This window comes from Pyxicephalus adspersus, chromosome 7 (genome assembly GCF_032062135.1).
Source record: "Pyxicephalus adspersus chromosome 7, UCB_Pads_2.0, whole genome shotgun sequence".
In the NCBI taxonomy this organism is placed as follows: domain Eukaryota; kingdom Metazoa; phylum Chordata; class Amphibia; order Anura; family Pyxicephalidae; genus Pyxicephalus; species Pyxicephalus adspersus.
Window position 1 is genome coordinate 4,369,505 of NC_092864.1, and position 21,940 is coordinate 4,391,444.

At 40.2% G+C, this 21,940-nt stretch overlaps 1 long non-coding RNA gene across 1 annotated transcript in view; it reads left to right on the forward strand.

Annotated features, from left to right (window-relative positions):
- Positions 1–20,432: 20,432 nt before the first annotated feature.
- LOC140334892 (uncharacterized) overlaps positions 20,433–21,940 on the forward strand; it is a 4,383-nt gene continuing 2,875 nt past the window's right edge. Inside the window, exons 1-2 of the long non-coding RNA XR_011921639.1 lie at positions 20,433–20,606; positions 20,910–20,964. This is a non-coding gene — a long non-coding RNA (uncharacterized lncRNA). The remainder of the gene's footprint in view (positions 20,607–20,909; positions 20,965–21,940) is intronic.

Consider the following 21,940-nt stretch of genomic DNA (forward strand, 5'->3'; position numbering starts at 1 on the left):
CTTCAGCGCTGTCATTTCCCCGCTCTCCAGAGAATAATTCCCAGAGAGGGACAGCTCAACCTGGCCACCTGCCATGGCACATGCAATGCTCATATAAGGATGTCACTCTCTGGTTGTTATAATTAGCACTCACCACTGGGGGGCAGCAGGGGTACAACATATGTATCTGTCACTGTTGAGGGGACTTTTGGGGTTATTCTGTAGACATATGGCTACAGAATGGGCAGTTATTTCTGCAAAATGATATGAAAAAAATCTGTCTTTTTTTGTCTGTATTACATTTTTTGGACAGTAACATTTATTTTATACAGCATTTATATTTATTTTTTTTTGTAAATTTTAATTTGTAAAAGGAGGTCAATGGGGCCAAGGAATAGATTCAGGAGATGTGCATTGAGCTTCTGCAACCCCCCAGGGGACATTTAAAGCCCATAATGCTCCCAAAGGCCATCATTTCCCCAATGATGAAAAATATGACATCTCTACATTAACCCCTGGTGATCCTGCCATGAATGTTGTTTAGGTATTTACTATTATGTGGTGACAACTGTATTCTAATTTTGCTTCTGTGTTGTCACCCATTCTTCAATGTAGATGACAGGCAGCCATGATAGCACTTTGTACAGCTGCGATCCTCCTTAGGAAACTGGTCCAGTAAAATGATATTAAGCCAACACTGGGGTGCTTGCATATAGACAGGAAATGGCTGGAAGAGGCTGAACAGGATCAAAAGAAATCATGAAAATAGGTGAAAATTGTATTTATTTGTCTGTGGTACAAAATGCAGAGAACGTTACCTGTGTTCCATTTATTATTATTTGTGTTATAGTTGAGTGAAATTGTACAATGACATCATTTTTACAGCAGATTTGTCTTTCTTTCTATTTTATTGGTACCTGTTGTCACCAAATAAAGAATTTTGAAACCTATGAACATTTTGTGTTTTTCTGTGTGTGATATGTGTTCATATATGTGATTATACATATATTATTATTTGTGTTGATTACTGGTGAGCTGTTGTACAAAGCATCTGATTGGCCTGGCAGTGATCATACTGCTGCACCCCTCTGATCATACTGGCCCATACTGGATTCTTAGCTCGAAATGCCACCTAGTGGACACAGTTTGGAATTACATCCTGAAATTGTATTCCAAGCTGCTTGGTGTTGAGCACATTTGGCTATTGGTCCCTGATCTGAAACCTTCATATTTGTGTTATGGCCAATCCTCTAATAGATTGTAATTCATAAAAAAAATCCCTATTAGATGTAATGATCATCAGAACCCCTTTATATCCTGTTCCCAATTACATATAACGATCAGGACCCTCACCCCTACTTTTACCTATTAGATGTAATGATCAGGAGCCTCATGTCCTTTAATCCCTATTAGATTTATTGATCAGGAACCTTTTACCCTCTTTTTCTTATTCAATGTAATGATCAGGCCCTGATACTTTCTGTTCCCTGTTAGATGTAATGATCGGGACCCCTATACCCTCTGATCCCTATTGGATGTAATATTTAGGACCCTCATACCTCCTGTTCCCTATTTTATGTAATGATTGGCACCCCCATACCTCCTGTTTCTTATTATATGTAATGATCAGGACCCCCATACCTCCTGTTCTTGATTTTATATAATAATTGGGACCCCCATACCCTCTGATCCCTATTGGATGTAATATTTAGGACCCTCATACCTCCTGTTCCCTAATATATGTAATGATCGGGACCCTCATACCTCCTGTTCCCTAATATATGTAATGATACCCTCATACCTCCTGTTCCCGATTTTAGGTAAGGATCAGGACCCCCATACCCTCTGACCTCTATTGATAAGGATCTCGATCTTTGCTATTTTGTATTAGATGTAATGATCAGGACCCTCATCCCTACTGTTCTTTATTAAATGTAAAAAACAAGACCCTCATAGCTCCTGTTCCTTATGAAATATGAGCGGTAAGTAATGAAAAATAATTAACTACCGTTGTGTGTGTTAGGCACCCCCTAGCTCGGAGTTTTGTATCAAAACCAATACTTAGGTATAAAGATTTGAGTCTGGAGTTTTTCTTTTATATCAAATGTATGAAATCCCCCCAGGAGATGTCAGAATGTTTGGTGACACAACCTACCGAGGACCATTTGCCAACTCTTTCCATGGATAGGAAGGAGCTTCATGGTGACCTCATATCTGCAGGACAGATTCCTTGACAAATCTGGGGACAGTATTAGAACACAGAGACGGCGGTGCGGTATTTTATCAACTTCTTAACAAGAACTCCCATCACATACAAAATCCGAAGCAAGAGATAACAAAGGAACCTTTTGGTAGAAGATTGATTCATTCTTTGAATTTTCACCAAACCGGACAGTCCAGGCCCAAGAAATGTGTTAGGGTTCTCAACACATGTCTGCTTTTTCAGGATTGAGCATGGCACTGTAAACATAAAGAATGATACATATTATATAACTCTTCCAATCTTTCACCAGTCCTGTTTTGTACATATTAGGTATACAGGCATTAGCATCACAGGGATCTCCCCAATGTTATGCACAGTTGGAATTAGAGCCCAGAAGGAAAGTTGACTTCCTACATCCTCATGGAAGGATGCTGAGACCCGGAATGATCCTTAGATCGACTGTCACAGAGGAGGTCAAGAGGAGGTCACACATGCGACATATCTGAAAGCACGAAGGCGTTCCACCAGGTGACCTAAAGGTAGAAGTGTCAGTAATGGGGTTCACACAAACAGCCCTGGATGGGCAAAGTAATATGGTTCAGGTAAAGTGCTGTGTGCCTTTTTTAAACGAGTGCAAAAATTTTCATAAATACAGCTGTGGCATTCCTCCTGTCAGTGAGCCATCCCGGGGCACTACAGGACAGAATGAGGGCAAGCCTGGGGATCGCTCACCGAGAGGAGGAATCTAATTCATAAATGCAGCAGCGATACTCTTCCTCTCAGAGTCCCGAGTCATGCAGCTTGCGTTTATAAATGAACGGGGCCTTGGGAAAAATCAGAGCATTTTTCCCACGCTGCATTCATTCATGAGCAACCACCGAGACTCACACTGTGTTCCTGTCATGGGGTACGGGGGATATGGAGGAACACCACAATCAAAACATGAAGATAATGACAAGGGACTAGACCTCCAAGCTAGGGAGCGGGAAATGGTCACCACCTACAGAAACCCTAAATCTAGCCCTGACTCTTATCAGTATAATTAGACCCTGAAGGTGGGAGGATTCATACACCGGAACCTAGACCCTCGGAGCCCTGAAATGCCCTAGGAGTAGTGACAGGGTATGAGACTACTGGTTCCTTCCCAGATGAATGGACCAGCGTCTCCCTGAGGCCTAGTACGAGCTACAGGTAACAACCAAAATACAAGGAGAAGTAAACTTATCTTCAATAGAGGATGGACACACAGGAACTCAGGAGAGGACCACACACCAACTCTTCCTCCTACAAGCAGTGAATATCAACCGCATGGCCTGAATAGTAAGGTCAGGCTAAATCGAGGAATAGTAATGATAACAAGCTTTAGCTGAGACCAGAGGTGTGATCATTACCAACAACAACACTGAAACAAGTGAAAGCAAAGAGACTGTCAGATAACTTCACGTGTAGCCAGTCTCTCAGATCTTCTAACCTCAGTCACGGGAGGGACCGTGACAATTCATGGATAAAGAAACTCTATCCAGGAACACATAGTACAGGACTGCAACAGCAATCAAAGGAGCTCCCCTGATTGGTCTTGCAGGTCCCAAAAATTCGGTCTCGCCGGACAAATTTACAAAGGTCGTTCTCACCTAAATGTTTGGTAAGTAAGAACGGCCCATTTCCCCACGGGACTAAATTTAAACAATTCGCTTGCTCATCCCTAGTAATCACAACTTTGCCCTATCTGCTATTCTAGCAGTAGCAGAAAATGCATTCTAGGCAGATGCGGAATGCTCATTTTCCATTTCTTTTTCAGTCCTCAATTTCCCAAATTAGCAGTAGCAGAATATGCACTCCTGGCAAACACTGTATGCCCCTTTCTCATTTTATTTTTACTTTCTCTTTCTCCACAATGACATTATCTCACTAGAAACACAAAGTAACAAGCAATGTCAGTGTATTTCTTTTCTCTACACATATCTCTGCCTAAAGACGGTTTCAAACGGACCAATAGAAGCACACAATGGGCAGCCATATTATACTTTATAAAAAATCTTACACCTCCTATGCCTTCCTCTCTCCCTATAAACTGCTGCAAACTGATATTCCTAGCATGTCACCACAAACTGGCACCTTGTGTTTCCATTCAGTATTTTCAGCCTTCTATAGAAGATTGTAACTCAAGCATGTACAATCCAAGCTTTAGAAAGTTAAAATCAAGGTCTGAATAGTCTCAAGCCAGATTTCTCCAAAAACCTCCGGTTATAAATTTTATTATAATAGAATATTAACATTTTGAAGCTGTAATACAAAAGGGACAGTGCTACTGTTTTAAGATTTGAATGAATAAACTATATGGATCAGAGACCTGGCCAACTTATAAAACGCAGGACGCTCCATCCATAGGACAAAGATTTTACCATTCATTAGAATGGGGGATATATCCTTCTTTTAAAGAAGGTTTTTAAGAACCAATGAACCCACAAAGATGTCCTTGGATTCATGGAGGGAACCCAAACTAATATAGAAATAAGATTGTGAACTCCTCTGCTTTGTACATCTCTGGGTAATATGTTGGCGCTATATAAATACATGATAATGAAAGGGACAAATCTAAATTTAGAGGGACCCCCCCAACAGGACGCTCATTATATTTCCATTCATTACACTAAATGCTCCTCATCTATCACATCTGTATGCTATTCTCTGGTATTCCAGTCTGACTTACCTGACTTTTGTTGCCAGATTTATTTCTTTGATGGCCGTCAGTACTTTAAAAGTCACACGCAGGGCGTGCACCCCTGTGTATTGCCTGATCATAAGATTTGCAACATCCAAGTGGCCTGTATGCTCCAGATCTGCCCATGGATCGGTTCATACGACTGAAGAATTTCTCTGTCATTCAAGTAGAATTTCCTGTCATTTCCCTGAGAAAGGAAAGGAGAAAAAAAATAACATTTTTACTTTAAATAAAAGGATTGTCTTCCCTTTTATGTAAAGTAAAAATTTGGAGTTTAGGTCCACTTTAAGTAGAAATGACTGCCTGATGATGAATGACTGCTGTACCGATATATGAGTGGATATGAGGAGCGCTGGTACCAGCCCCGTGGAACATGTCTACATTAGGTTCATTTATCAGTTTATCCAGTAACAAAAACAAACCCATGCAATTTGGAGATCTCATCATCTCAAGTTGCAAAGATCCTGGACTGTTGTGTTCTTGTCGTGCTTGATTCCAGCAATCTGATTATTCAGGAAATTTAAAGGTTGAAATTGCTTTGTTGCAGAATGTTGCAGAGTAATGAGAGTAGTTGTCAGTAATGGGATGAAAATACTCATAGTAGACTTAATGAGAACAAAACACAATCAGATCCTGCTTTCTGAATTTGTTTTCTGTAACTTCGATATTTACTCTCCAAAATCTGGCTTTGAGAACCTGGCATGGGACACAGTGTGAACACTGACATACCATGCCCACCTAACAGCATGATGGGCTGTGTAGATCTGGTGTCAAGAACCCAACATGGTGAATTGTGTAGATCTTGTGTCAAGAACCCAACTTGATGGATTGTGTAGATCTGGCATCAAGAACTCAGCATGGTGAATTGTGTAGATCCAGCATTAGGAACCCAGCATGATGGGCTGTGTAAACCTGGCGTCAAGAACCCAATATGGTGGATTGTGTGGATCTGGCATCAAGAACCTAGCATGGTGGATTGTGTAGATCTAGCATCAGGAACCCAGCATGATGCACTGTGTGGATCTGGCATCAGGAACCCAGCATGGTGGATTGTGTAGATCTAGCGTCAGTAACCCAGCATGGTGGTGTAAGGAACTTACCCGCCCTGCGAGCCCGCGGTGTCCCTGGGGTTCCCAGCCACAGAGGGGGACGCCACAGTAGCAGGCAGCATGGCCGAGGCTGCTGCCCTGCTCGCAGCTTGTCTGTCTCTACAGGCGGGTGGATTGTTTAGATCCAGCATTAGGAACCCAGCATGATGAGCTGTGTAAATCTGGCGCCAAGAACCCAATATGGTGGATTGTATGGGTCTGGCATCAAGAACCTAGCATGGTGGATTGGGTAGATCCAGCATCAGGAACCCAGCATGATGCGCTGTGTAGATCTGGTATCAGGAACCCAGCATGGTGGATTGTGTAGATCTGGAATCAGGAACCAAGTTGGGTGGGCTGTGTAGATAAGGCATCAAGAACCCAACATAGAGGGCTGTGTAGATCTGGCGTCAAGAACCCAACATGGTGGATTGTGTATATCTGGCGTAAGGAACCCGACATGGTGGATTGTGTAGATCTGGTGTCAGGAACCCAGAATGGTGGATTGTGTAGATCTGGTGTCAGGAGGATGTTACAGTAGTCCAGTTCAGAGATGATAGGAGCGTGTACAAGGAGTTTGGTGATCTCAGGGGACAGGCAGGGGCAAATTTTGGAGATGTTGAGCAGGTGAAAGTGACCGGACTTGGAAATGTTCCGAATATGGGGGGTAAATGAGAAGGCAGAACGAAAGAGGAAAGGGAGGAATAACAGTGTTGTTATCAGTTAGGAATATGTCAGGGGGAGATTTGGAATTTGATGTCCAATATGAAGTCTGGAGTGGGCCTGATTTATTAAATCTCCCCAAGATTAGAGACTATCATGGGAGAACCTGGAATGGATTTCCTAAAAATATTTTGCTATCGGTAGGCAAATGTTTTTAATTCTGGACCAGTTCCATTTTAGGTTTGATGGATCTCCAATGATTTTCTTCAGTATTGGAGAGCTTTATTAAATCAGACCCATAGTGAAATTCTTAAACGAGAGTCCCACCATAATATTGAAAGATAGTAAGTATATGGATATACGGACAAACAGTCTCACTGAGACCCTCGGAGGTTGAATGGGAGGATTGTGCTAAAACTGTCTTCATGTACTGTACACAGACATGATATTCCTTTAATTGAAAGGTCTTTTATTGATTTTAGCTAGTTCATTTTTTGGTAAATTGTTTAAACAACATAATTTATATAACATGATTGTCTTTTTAGAATTGGCGATCAATACCATTGAAGTGTAAGGGACCACTCAAGTTTTCCATTTGTATCTTCTTGTCTTTGATTGATTTGAGGAATTGACATGTTCCATAAGACTTTTTTTATCTGTTGCTTCATAACTGAATATTCCTCCTAATCACAATACCAAGAGTGTCTCCTATTCATATAACATGGAGATATAACAAATGCCCAGTAACATATTTTTTCCTCCTATACTCACAACCATAGTCCATCCTATTTACATAACAAGTACCCTGGCCCAGTGCAATCCTAGCTTCAATCTTTGCATTACAACAAATGAACAGTGCACTAAAGAGAAGGGTGTCAGGTCTATGTCCAGTTCTTGGCCCCATGTAAACAAGGGAAGTTGGGTCTACTTTTCAAATGAAGGCAGACCCAGCACATGCAGTCATTTTTTTTACATAGAAGGACCAATACCATGACTTGCTCCAAATACCTTCACATCTACATTTGACCTGACTTGACCTCCTTCTGACCTATACTTGACACCCCATGCATTTCACATTTTCAGTATTCTTGTATGGAGGGTAAAGCAAATTCTGGCAAAATGTGCACAACAGCTTTTAATAAATCAACCTAATCCGGGCAGTAGAGGCCAGGGGGGCATAGAAATTAAGTGGAGAACACAAAATATATATATTTACATTTCTCTGATGCTATCATTGCCATACTGTCATCAAAGATTCTTGTAATACATGTACAATTCCTCATATTTTGTCTCTTTGCACTTCTCTACAGATAGTAGTTGATCTTGTTTGAACATCCATTAAGCTCCTAGATCTCTGTAATAACGGAAATTCCAAGCAGTGTTGTCAGCCCTGTCTTTTGTTGGGCTACACCACATCTTTCATCCATTTCCATGATAAAGGTGGACTTCTGGCCCAACAGGCTGTGACACAGAACAGAAGCTCTGAATCCCAGCAGATATTTAAAAATTCACAAAATGTTTGCAGATAATAGGGGTCAATTTGTGATTTATTAAGGATGGTGTTGGAGCAGCTGCAATGTCTACCAAATTCTTTGATCATGTCTGCATTGGGTCTGCATTGAGGGTGTCAGTAACTGAAGGGTCCATCAATCAGTGGTTTTACATTAGGAAGAGCAAGAGGAGGGTCTGCTTGAAGTAAAGTTACAACCATAGTTCACTCCATAAGTACCATGAAGAAGTCATATCACGGTAACTAAACTAATTAAAGGAATTCCTCTTCCTCGATCTGTTACCCGGCAGACGTTGGCGCATACAGCCGCCACTGGGGGCATGGTAGGTATTCCAAATGATATTGCGTTCAATACAAAATAACTGTATTAAATGCAATATACTGAATCAGGGCCATTGTCTTTCATGAAAATGTATTTTAAAGTATAATATATTAGTAGGAGTATGATAAAGTTTGAAACACAAAATCATGTCAAAGTTTATTATTACATTTAATATTAGATTTATTTTTTTAATTTATTTAAAAAATATATTATTTTTTATTATATATTTATTATTTTGACATGATTTTGTATTTCAAAATGTAAAACATTTCATATTCTTTGATATATTCAAAATAGGATGGTAGGACCATGTCTGATGTGTTCATAATGGGCATTGCCTCTGCTTAATTATATGTAATGAGTCACTATTCCAACACATTTTATTCTCTCCTCCTCCTGTGTCACCGTCTGTCAGTCATTTGCAACCCCTATTTAATGTACAGCGCTGTGTAATATGTTGGCGCTATATAAATCCTATTTAATAATAGTAATAAAATTCAAGGGACAAGTGCAGAGCGCAATCATCTTGATAACCATCCCTGTTAATATTCTATTGTATAGTGTGGAAGAAATCATACAACACTGCGGGGGGTGCTGACAATGGTTTTATTCTTTTACTTTAAACTAATAATGATAAATCTGTATAAAGAAATATCTGTAGCTCAGCTTTATTTTTTTTGCTTCTTCCTTAAACTTTTATTTTGCCTCTTTTGTCTTTTGAGGTCCTTGATAAGAATTGGGTCGTGTTTTTTAAGGAGACGCTGAAATGTATTTTTTTCAGGGTCACCCCAAGATCTCATAAATGTATAAAGCTCCCTCATCTTGTCCTGGGTTTTCTCCTTTTTACACACAGTATCATATTGTTCCGGAGTCAGAATTTTATCCAGAAGCGCATCGAGTACTGGCTCTATAATGGTCACCTTGTTTATTAGTTCTGCACGGTATTCATCCACAAAATGCTTGCCACCTGCAAAAATAAAAAACAAAAAAAATAAATAACAAAAAGCACTTTCGTGCCAAACATTCCCCAGGTCATAAAGAGAGATATAACCCGTGCAACGCCTCCCTGGTCAGACAACTTCTTTATTAGTAGAGCTGAACTTATTGACACAATGTTTGTCCAAACAAACTGTAATAATCAATGGTTATGGAATTCCTCAAACCTGCAATGCTTAACACCTGGAAAGAATATGAAGGTGACCATACTTTTCATCACCTGCACTTTCCCAGATTTGTCTATAGCCCCTGCTGCACCAACAACCCATTGGCCCTGATTTATTAAAGCTCTCCAAGGCTGGGGATAATACACTTTCACCAGGTTCCAGATTAGAGGATAGTAGACCCTGTATCTGAAAACTGATCCCCGAAATTCATACAGTAAAAAGGGAAAGAAGCTCATCTATGGGTTTGAGTTGGGATCTTGAGTGGGCGGATTCTACATATAAATATAGAAAATGTAGACTAATTATTAAGCAAAAAACAAACCAACAATAACATCTATGAAATACATTGATAGATGGTGAGTAACATTTTTACAACTGTAGAAGATGATGCTTTGTCATAAACAAATAGGGCAATAGTGTTTTTACCCGACTCATTTTGCAAATAATGCTTCATCCGGGGTAAGTAAGACCAGGATTCATGAAACTATATACAACCCATATATAAAATGTTGTGAGGACATAACAAGGCCAAGCAAGATATTGATCATACATTATGATATGAACAACTCAAGTTACTTGCAGATGAATTACCTTGCATCACCTATAGCTTCGATGTGGTTTTTGGAAAATTGTATATCCCAACCGAAGGCAAAGGTCAATGCAAGTTCTCCTAAAAGTTGGAGGCTAAATATTCAGATTCTGGGAATGACCAGGATAATGCGATATGGAAAAGGTGAGTGTTTATGGTAAGAAGATGTAAATGTGCTTATAATACAATTACAATATCTACAAATATCTGGGTAGAGATTAGGAATGAGCGAAAATGCCTCTGGCATTCTCCAGAAAATTTTCTCAAAGTTCCGATGGGTTTGCGAAATTTTGCGAAACCAAAGGAAATCACTATAGGATCATTATCATGGCTGCATTCATAAATACAGCTGTGGGAATCCTCCTGTCAGTGAGGGATCTCCGAGCACTAAAGGTCAGACAGGTCTGAAGTGCCCGGGGATCTCCCACTGAGAGGATTCTCATGCAGGTTGCGTTTATGAATGAACACGGCCCTGGGAAAAATCAGAGGATTTCTCCCACGCTGCATATATTCATGAGCTGCCAGAGAGACTCACACTGTGTTCTTGGATAGAGAAACTCTATCCAGGAACACATGATACAGGACTGCAACAGCAATCAGAAGAGCGGAGCTGTCCGTCTTGCAGGTCCCAAAAATTCGGTCTCGCCAGCCGAATTTACACAGGCCGTTCTCGCCTACATGTTTGGTAATAAAGATTGGCCCAATTTGCTGCGAGACTGAGTTTAGAAAATTTGCTTGCTCATCCCTATTAGAGATTATTATATGCATATACAGTATATTAATACTAGTGTTGGTGTTCAAATTCGGGTTGTCCTTTTATTCGACCCGAATATGGCTATTCAAATTCGGATAGACCCGACCCGAAAAACACGGGATTCAACGGTAAAAATTCAGGGAAAAAAAAGTAAAAAATGTGTTAAAAAAAAAAATAATTTTAAAGTAATCTTTTAGGAGTTTGGGTTTTTTTAACTTAACTTTTTTTTTAACTTTTTTTTTTTTTACAGGTTTTCCCACAATGACATTATGATTTCCTCAGCTGTGCAGCCATGGGAATCCTCCTGTCATTGAGGGATCTCTGGGCACTATAAGTGATGAATGGGGACTTGTCCTCATTCATCAACTGTAGTGCCCAGAGATCATAGTGGAACTGCAGAGGTAATCTGCAGTTCAGCTCTATTGTGACATCATGTGGGAAACTGAACTGCAGATTACCTCTGCCGTTCCACTACAATCTCTGGACACGACATTCTCGTACATTCTTGTAGTGCCCCGTATTCTTAGGTAGAGAAACTCTATCCAAGAATACATAGTAGAAGCACAGCGATTGCTGCTTCACCGCTGTACTATGTGTTTCTGAATAGAGAAACTCTCTCCAACAACACATACAACTAGTAAAAGGCAGCAAGAGCAATCTGATTGCTCTTGCAGCCCATAAAAGACCCTTAAAAAAACCCGAATTCTCCTACCATTGACTTTATTGGTGTTTGAATTCGGGATTTGGTCACCTAGAGAATTTCTCACTATTCGATCGAATAGCTGTCGAATCGAATAGATAGATATTCGACCAACACTTATTAATACTATTCAAAAGAAAAAAGTTTGCAGATGTACTATGGCTACAATCACCTCTTCTAGCTGCAGCCTAAACACATCAACATTATGGCTGCCCCCTCTTTTTATAGTCTTAGCAAAGCAAATATAGTCTTAGCAAAGTATTAGCCCTTCCAAGCTTTCTGCAATATTTCAAAGGTCACACAACGCATTGTTAACTAAACAAGTTGCTTTTGCAAAGCTGCACATAAAACCTCTGCACTTACTATTTCTAACCCGCTCAATTCACCTTAAACTCAGGATAGCTGTGAACCCAAAAGTGAGGATCAAAGACCTATAAAAAAAGTCTTCCTTAAATTCTGTAAGAATAATTTGTTTCTATACAAATAATATATTAAACAAGCCCCTCTTAGATGGAATTTCAGCAGATTGTGTACCTTGCTCTCTACACGATGTGAGCGCTCCGGCTGCACCTGGCGTCTATGTTAGTAGTTTCGCTTTCCCAGCATTATAGGTTCACAGATGTAAGACGTTTCTGTTATTTTATCTTTGTTAGCTTACAGGAAACAAGACAAGAGAAGTGGTACTGTGCAGAGTCCTTACATACAGAGAACAAATACTGAGAATTACACCTGGTACTGTGCAGAGTCCTTACATACAGAGAACAGATATGAAAAATTACACCCCGGGTACATGATAAGGGAAGTGGTACTGTGCAGAGCCCATGCATACAGAATAAGAACAGATACTGCGAATTACACCCGGGGTACAAGACAAGAGAAGTGGTACTGTGCAGAGCCCATGCATACAGAACAGATAGAACAGATAGTGAAATATTAGCAGTGAATTGTTCTAATGACAAGTAATAGTCAATGGAACATGATTGTTTCCTGTTAACATTTCTCTTAGCATGTAGCTTCTTGTATTGTGTCACATAATTACCAGCAGAGCAGCATTTTTTTGTACCTGACCCCTGTATGGTGATTGGATGTTAAAGATTTAAAAGGAAATTCCTTTGCTGTCAGAGCAGAAAAAAAGCCCTAACGTCCCCAATCAAACATTTCCTGTGCTCACCTCCCAGAAGTGAAACTGTCTCTATAGTACGGTGATTTCAGGTAAGAAGAAATCAATTCAATATATCTATGGAATGACTCTGCCTATCATTGCTGAAAATGTATCAAGGTAAAGGCTTTGTATCCAGTTGTACACTGATCAATAATAGAGATACTAAAAGTGGCAATATTAAGTTATCATGTGTAAGGCGTGGTGGCCATAAAATGCCAATGTCTCAAATCTTTGGCCAAGCTGAGCCAATGTCTGAGAATGAAAAGCCGCACAGGAAAGCTGCCATTTGTCCTCTGCACCTAGCGATATTTCCAAGCTGAGAAGTCCCCCAAGAGATTGTCAGTCCCTGAGCTGAATGTTCTGGAAACAAAGTTGAGCATTTCCCATCCTCTTGTGTCTTGTGACTTGTGTCCATTCTCAATGTAGAACATCCCATGGCTTTATATGGCTTTGGATTTCCTTAAAGTTCTTTCTGTCTCAGCATGGTGGCTCAGTGGTTAGCACTCCGGCCTTTGCCGCGCTGAGAGGTTTAAATCTCGGCCAGAACACTGTATGGAGTTTGCAGGATCTCCCCGTGTTTATGCGGGTTTCCTCTCACATTCCAAAAAAACATGCAGGAAGGTTAATGGTCTTCCCCCCAATACTGACCTTAGCCTATAATAAAGACTATGGTGAGGACATTAGATTGTAAGTCCCTTTGAGGGACAGTTAGTGACATGACTATAGACTTGGTAAAGCGCTGTGTAATATGTCGGCGCTATATAAATACTTAATTTGCAGTTCTTTATTTTGGTGGTAGTTTCATTTCTGCAAATGGCTCGTTTAAGTCTCATTACGAGTCTTTTCCACTGTTAAATGTGCCATTTAGAGATGTCGTTTCAGCGTATTTTCTAGTTAGACCTAGATTGAGGCACTGCGTATGTGTGAGATTGGCACAATTTTTCTTCATTCCAGGAAAGCCCCTTCTATGCCCGAAATTGGGCATGCGCAGAAAAAGCAACCGCAGCCTCCTGGTAGAGATGACATTGGTATCCCAGAAGGCTGCTGGTGTCCCATTCAGTCTTTACCACTGGAAAAAAGTTATGGGGGGGGGGGGGGTTCCTTCCCTTCAAACTAAGCACAAAAGAATTAAAAAAAAAAAATGGTTAGCCATCCTTAAGTAAACTTAAAAAGTTCATTGGCCAGTGATCACTAAATACATTGCATCAAAAAACAATATGCCACATCCCAATTGTAGACAAAATGAATATGTGCAGAAAGATGGGACTTTATATGTCATATATAAAAGTCATATATAAAAAAGGGTATTCAAACATTTTTATTGATACATCTTGTTAAAAGCAAAGTAGAAAAAATTGTTGTGCAGTATCTTACAAAACACGGCACTGCGATCCTATATAACAGTTTACAGACTCGCAGAAAGATTTTGTAAGAATATCAAATATATAACATAGTTGGAACACTAGTAACAAGTCGCCAGGATAACATCGACGCGTTTCGCGGTGTAGCACTGCTTCTTCAGGATGAGGCTTATTGAGAGACTAGTAAATATAATGATACCAAATCAAAGCAAAGTTCAAGTATCACTTTCCAAACCCCAAAGCAGGGTGATACAGGAAAGGAACACAGATGGGCAGTGAGCACTAACAGAAAGATGGCAGCAACCCCAAAAAGCAGAACCCAAAACCAATTGAGATCAGAGTCTGCCTGGGAAAGATGTAATTTTTCCTCTATAAAGGATGTTCAATGGATCCTTCCCTGCCAGAAGTGTCCCAGTCAGCCACCCTTACCTTTATAATATAAAGTTGGTGATAGGTTCACTTTAAGACATATCTGTTGTGCGAGTGCGCAGTTAGACATAGGACATGTAATTCCCAGTCTTGTCCTTAGCGCCCCTTTTACTAAAATATTTCTTAGTCTACTTTTTACGCATAACCTGCAAACACACTATCTGCACATTGCACACAAACATACACACATCACTCAATTACATATATAAACACACTCTGCACATTACAAATAAACATACACAAAGTTGCAATTGATCATAAACATATGCAGACATGACATAGACATGCTGACACCATTCACAACGTTACTTTGAATGGGATTCACTGAGAACACTGGGTTCTGCAAAATTCAAAGAATATTCATTGAACCTGGGCACAATCACCCAGGTTCGATATTTCTCTCCACCACATATATTCTACACATTCCAGCCTGTTGTGCCCTGTAGATTGTGTGTACATAGATGTATGTGTCTCTGTAAAGCTACGTACACACGGCAGATTTTTATCGCCCGATAATCAGCATCGACCAATTATCGGGCGAAAATCTGCCGTGTATACAGTCGGTGTCGTCCATCGTCCGGACGGTGAAAGATCCTTTCCAACGACAAAAATTGCAAGTGTGTACGCAGCTTAAGGCTTGATTGGATATACACTGATTACATAGTTTAGGTGGGTCCTTTTACAGATATGCAGTATAATGCAATATTTAAAATGAGCTTAAGAAAATTAAGAAATTATTAATAATAATAAACAGAATTTATATAGTGCCAACATATTACACAGCCCTGTACATTAAATAGGGGTTGCAAATGACAAACAGATACAAATATTGACACAGGAGGAGGAGAGGACCCTGCCCAGAAAAGCTTACAATCTAAGTGGTAGGTTATATAGCTCACAATAGGAGGGGAGATAAGAAATGGAGTGCTTTGCTAGTGGAAGAACTGTGTCCCAAGCATACTCACACTGCATAATATATGACTGGTTGAACCACTCTCTATGATTCCCTATTTCTAGCTGAAGCACACTGCATGAATCCCAGTAATATTTGCATGCTTGTGTGTCCCATCAAGTTGTAAAGTTTGCATAGCAAACACAAAGACCTGTTAGAGAGAAACTAGGCTACTCATGTTCATCTTCTTTTTTACAATAAGCTGCAAGGTGTAAATGTGAACCACGCACGAATAATAAAACATGTACTAAGGGCTCATTAACGTCAGAATTACCAATCATGGTGCATTTGATCCAAAAATATCCCCTAAGTTTAAATCAGTTTAGGACGTTCCAGGTGCCAAACAAAACATGTATGGTGACTTTCAGTAGAAAACCATCACACTGCAGATTGATTTCTAAAGGGAGAAAAAATTAAACACTCTGCACTCTTATTGTTTAAATGCAGGGGTGGCAAACTCTGGCCCGCGTGCCAAATTTGGCCCGCAAATACCTTTTTTTGGCCCCCAAAAGGAATCCTATATATGAATTGCAGCCACTGCATTAAAATAGTGCCGCTAATACAATTCCTGGCATCACTTGTATCTATAGACCAGCGGGCTCTCTGCCTACAAGTGGCCCCCGACTGGACTGTTTTATATATGCTGGAAATTGTAGTAGCGGCAAAATTTCAGTGAAGAGGGAGTTCCAGCGGCATGCCACTCATAAGATTTAGCCCCACATTGGCCGCCTCTGGCATTTCCAACACTCCCCCTCAGCTACTCGTGGGAGGTGCAAGGAGGCTTTTGGAGTTACAGGGGCTTCTTGGGGACCCCTGGCCTTGTGTCATATAGCGGCGTCTGAGGCTGTTATCCAAGTGTATGACGCTGTGGGCGCTGCACAATTTCCACGTTACATCCCTGACACAATGCCCCAGCTCCGTACCCAAGCTGCTCAACTGCTCTCTATGTTCGGCAGCACATATCTGTGTGAGCAACTATTCTCCAAGATGAAGATGAACAAAACCCTGCACAGGAGGCGTCTTACTGATGAACACCTTCACTCAATCCTGAGGATTTTCTCAGCTCAGAGCCTGACCCCAAACATTGATAAACTAGCATCCAAGAAGAGGTGCCAGGTATCTGGCTTGGACCTTGAATAAAATGTTTCCTTTATCTATTTTTCCTTACTACTCCAAGGCATGGACTTGAATGGTTGGATTTTCATAGAAGAAATTTGTTAATATTATTGTTAGCGTGTCCATAAAGGTTACCATTGAAGGCTACAAATAGAGAAAGAGGCATAAGATTGTTTCCTAAATAAAAAGTAAAAATAATCTTAGGTCTCTTTCTCTATTATAGGCTTGTAAATGTGAAGCAAAACCTCTTTGTTTCCATATGAAAAGGTTTTATGAGAAGGAAAACCTTCCTCAATTTTTCCAATAAATTTCAAGGTTGGCCCGTGACTTTGGCCCACTGTGTATTTGAGTTTGACACCCCTGTCTTAATGCATCTGGAATGTATTTAGCTCATTTCAATTACAATTTTTAATTAGGCTTTAACAACGATCAATGTTTTTTTCTAATGGCCCTTATCAGTATAGGAGATTGAGTATTTGATCAGCTTCTACGAAATGAAAACAAATATTTCTTTGCATCAGTGTAACAATTGGATTATTGTTCAGCTATACCACTGCATAGGGACAAGCAATGTGATTGGAGGTCACTCTGCTTTGCCATCACATAGGAACAACTCATTATAGATTATATCAGGGTTACCCATCTAAGGCTCCTCCAGAAATTGCTTGGGGTTCCTCCCAAGCAATAGCAGACACAGACAACAGGGGCTCCTATGCAAAAATGAATTGTGACCCCCCCCAACAAACCCCTCATCCCCAATCTATATTTTTGTCTCTTTCCCCTCCCATTTCTCCCCTTTTTTCTTTTTGCATGTGCAGAGCTCAGCCAGCAGGGGGCACTGCAGCAACTCACAAGGTCCTTTCCTGGAAGCCCGTCCTCAGTTGACAGCTCGCAGCATGCGCCCTAAGTGTAAAGTCCACATCATTGGAAGTTAACTGAGGGAGGGCTTGCAGGCAAGGAGCTTTGATGGTTGACGGGCCCTTGTTGCACCACAACATGTCCGCCCCTGCTCCAGAGTTTGCTTGAGTTTTTTCAAGCAATGAGCAATTAGCACCTCTCAAGTCAGTTTAAATTACACCAATTATCTTTTTGGCTACCTTTAAGGGTGACCTTCTGGCTAGCAATGTAAGAGGAATTCTTCCCACTGACCACCACATTATTGTACTGTGGGCTGTGGATATATAATTATAGAAGGGGTTCCATGAAATTTTTTTCAGGGGTTACCCCATGCTCAAAAGGCTGAGAAATTTTGGATTATACCATAATCTAAAGGTTGGAAGTCCTAGTTTCCAGCACTGTGACCAATGTAGAATAAATTTATAAGTGGATATTAAAGGCACCTAATCTACATAATTCAAACTTATAAACATCACATAATCATAAAAGCATAATTTATTATACATCTAAAACAAGAAAAAAATTGTGTAAACAAAAGATCAGAGTTGGCGGAGGGAGCCCCGGTGGTCCAGGGGTCCAGGTCCCTTGTGCACCTCCTAATATCCGCTCCTGGTTGTGGAAATCAAAGAATGGCAGTTGTTGTATCAATAAATAATTGATTGTATCTTGTAACAAAATCTAGAGAGCGAGCTGACATTAAGTACATAAAAATGATGCACATTGTCAACTCACAACAGAACTTAGCACATTTCTGGCAGATCTGCAGGTATTCTGTATTGGTATTTAAAACACAAATGTATTCATTATTATTATGTTTTGACAAATATAGGCTTTAAGAACACACAGGTGACACATGGGTTAATAGAAAGTGTGTAACCGTTTCCTGTTTCTGTTCAGTAATCTCACTACCTGAGTTGCGCAACAACACTGACATTGTGTCCATCCTTGCTAGCACCGACAGTTCACACCTATTTCAACAACCAAGTTACCTTTAATTTCACTTTCATTTCTGCCGTATTCATCTACAGAGCAGTCGTTTGTTCTGACTACAGAAGGGTAAGTAAAGTTTTGATGGATGATTGCAGTTTATAGAAAGAAGGCAAGTTACAACTGCAGCATAATTCCGGTCTTTTAGGTAAATGATGACAAGGATTTTGGGGATTATCAGTCTCAGACTTTCTAACTCACTTATCAAGACAAATCCACCAACACTAGAACACTAGTAGACGGTACTTGCATTTGTACTGTACTACAACCTTCCAAGCTGCATTTTTAGTTACAAAATTGTAGGAAATCCCCAACATTTCTACCCACACAAACACCTTCATCCAATCTCCATGAAATGTGACATTGCAGATTGTTCAAGATCTGAAAGTGTGAAATTGGTTGAACCAGCCTGTTTGCAAAATCCCAACCTTGGTGTCAGGAAGTCGGCATTGGTGGTAAACTTTTAAATTACACGTGGAAAGAAAGGAAAAAGGGCTAACTCTTCTCTGATAAGTTATTTTAGTTTTAAGCCAGCCCCAATAAATGAAATATTTATATTCAATGAAAAAATAAGAAAAGAGGGGCCTTTTTGGCATGCAATTTAAATCATATTTACTCCAGGTAGATAAAATATAAAAAAAACAGAAAATTATAATATTTTGTAAACAATGGTGTCGGGAGCCCGAGTGTTGATTAGCTAGTTCAATCTCTTTCACATATGGTACCGGCGTCTCTGATCCAGACACATTTCGCCAATTGGCTTCCTCAGGGGATTTATTTTTGGTAGATGATCACTTGATCCTATTTGAAAAGACCGGTAGGTTGAAGACAAGGAGGGGGGAGGGAGATGTTTTTCTTTAAATGGAAGACTGTAAGGTATGCTCGGAAAATAATATTTTGTATGATGCTGCGAACAATAACTCCCAGTTAGCATGGTAAAAAGTGAAAAAATTCTTTACAAACTGTCAGCAGACACCAGGAATTTTGGCCATTTACCTTTTATTTGGACATCCCAAAAAAAATCAAGGCTAGAAAAGTTTTTCGCTTTTTACCATGCTATATGGGAGTTACTGTTGTTGTTTGTTTGTCTTTGTAGATGTTTTAACCAAAACCTCTTCTGGGTAGCCACAAGACTTGAAACTATTCTGCTGTTAGGGTGTTCTCTGTCTTTAGGCTCTGTTTTTGGTGTTATCATCCCAATATTGCTAAATTCTAATAACCCCCGGTTTATATTCTGTTGGTGGGAGTTAAAAAGCAGATACTGGTCCATGTGAGTTGGTTTCCTGTATACCTCAATGCCTAAATCACACCAATGTAACATTGGGTCCAAACCAGACAATGACGCACAACAGGATTCCATCATCTAGCCATAGAAGGGTAGAATGCCAGAACTTACCCGTCCTGCGAGCCTGGGGATCCCAGGCACAGAGGGAGACGCCGCTGTAGCACGCAGCATGGCCGAGGCTGCTGCTCTACTCGCAGCTTGTCTCTCTGCAGGCGGAGGGATCCATCCTGGCCAAACTACTGTTCAGCCAGGAGGCATCCCCTGCATCCCTTCAGGTGTGGTTACGGCTTATCCTGCTCTCAGCACTCCTTTGCATGTGCAAAGTAGTGCATGTCCTAGGGGTGCTGTGGGAAGAGGTGCGCGTGTTACTATGCGTCCCTCTTGTTCCCCCCGAGGGCGTGGAACTCGGCTGCCTCGCCCCGGGGCGGGACACAGTTAGTTTGAATTCCCTGCGGCCGATTCAGTTAGTCTCCTATCAGACGGCACCAGGTGGCGCAAGGCCATTGGTCACTGTGGCCATTTAAGGAGAGCCTGTCCTGTACACCATTGCCCGCTATAAGCCTCTGTGAACTCAGTGTGCTTGGGTGCGTCATTGTGTTGGTTAAGTTTACCTGCTTTTGTCATCTCCATAGTGACTTGGTCTGAAGTTGACTCTGCTTGAACTCTGCCTGCCCTGACCTCGGATTGTTACTGACCATTCTGCCTGCTGCCAGCCCTGCAGAGGGTAGGTTAAATCCAGACACTGTAAGCTGGAGGAGTAGAAAACTTTTTTTGCATGTTTCCCTACATTTTAAAGTTCATTGCTTTCAAATTTTGGGTAAAACATTAGAACTTTTCTCATTGTTTTTTCACTGGTGCTCATGCCTCCACTGTGCAGAATTCCTTTTTTATCCCCAGCAGGTCTCATCAGTCCCCAGTTTCATTAGGTAGTTACAAAAAATTTTATTGTATATTATGTTTATAGCAGGTTTTTTATAATGATAATAATAATAATAAATAAAACTACAACATGTCTGACTTTCTGCAGGTATACAGCTTCTTCTCACCTGTAAATTATTGATATTTCTCTTTTCCCATGGCAGGTAAGGAAATGCAAAGTGTTATTCTTTTTGTTTTTGTGTGCCCAGCGTAACAAGGTTGTATTTCTTATACATTATGATTAACCTTATACAAAAAAATTAGAATTAAAAAAGTACAAATTCTTTATTTACAATTAATAAAAACTAAATATATAATAACAATAATACACAAATCACTTTCATCAGATTGCCATATATAACATACAAACAATACAAGTGTAGACACAAAGTAATTAGAAACATTACCAAGGCTCTGGATTGCATTTATCATTATCACGTAATCATAGACCCAGAATTTTATTTTTCCCGACGCGTTTCCCAGCTACAAAAGCTGCTTTTTCAAGAGACGGGGGAGTAGTTAAATACAACTCCACTGGAATGGCAAAAACACATTTACCCAAAATATAAAACCATATTTCTCTATTCCAGCCTTCTCCATTTATGTCACACATCTCATATGAGGGACATCAATTCCGCTGTCAAGCAGTTATGTTGTGTCACAAAACTTAGTCTCAGTATAACACTACTTTACTATCAGACCCATTAGTCCAAAGTTAGAATCCACAAGGTAGAAAAATGTCCTAGCTGCATAAGTGCCACTGAAGCCCCACATGATATTCAGTGTCCCACGTGGAGGAGTTGGTACCTTAAAGTTTTTTTAAAATTGCACTATTTATGTGCTTTACTGCAGGAGTATAAAGGTTGTAGTTGGGCCCCTAAAACATCTACTGGACACTAGGCACCTGCCTCTACTCTAGGATTGATAGCTAGCTTTTCGTGCAATCAACCTGTTGTCAATTTCAAGTTTTTGTGATTTAATTAACCACCTGGGCGTTACACTGATCTCTTGATTTCTGTACCAAAAGCGGTACAGTTTTGCATGAATTTTTTTTTTAAATTGTAGACCTGTAACTTACAGAAATATGTCCGAGCAAGGGTTCTAGTAGATATCATGAATATAAAAAATGTTTGAAACACA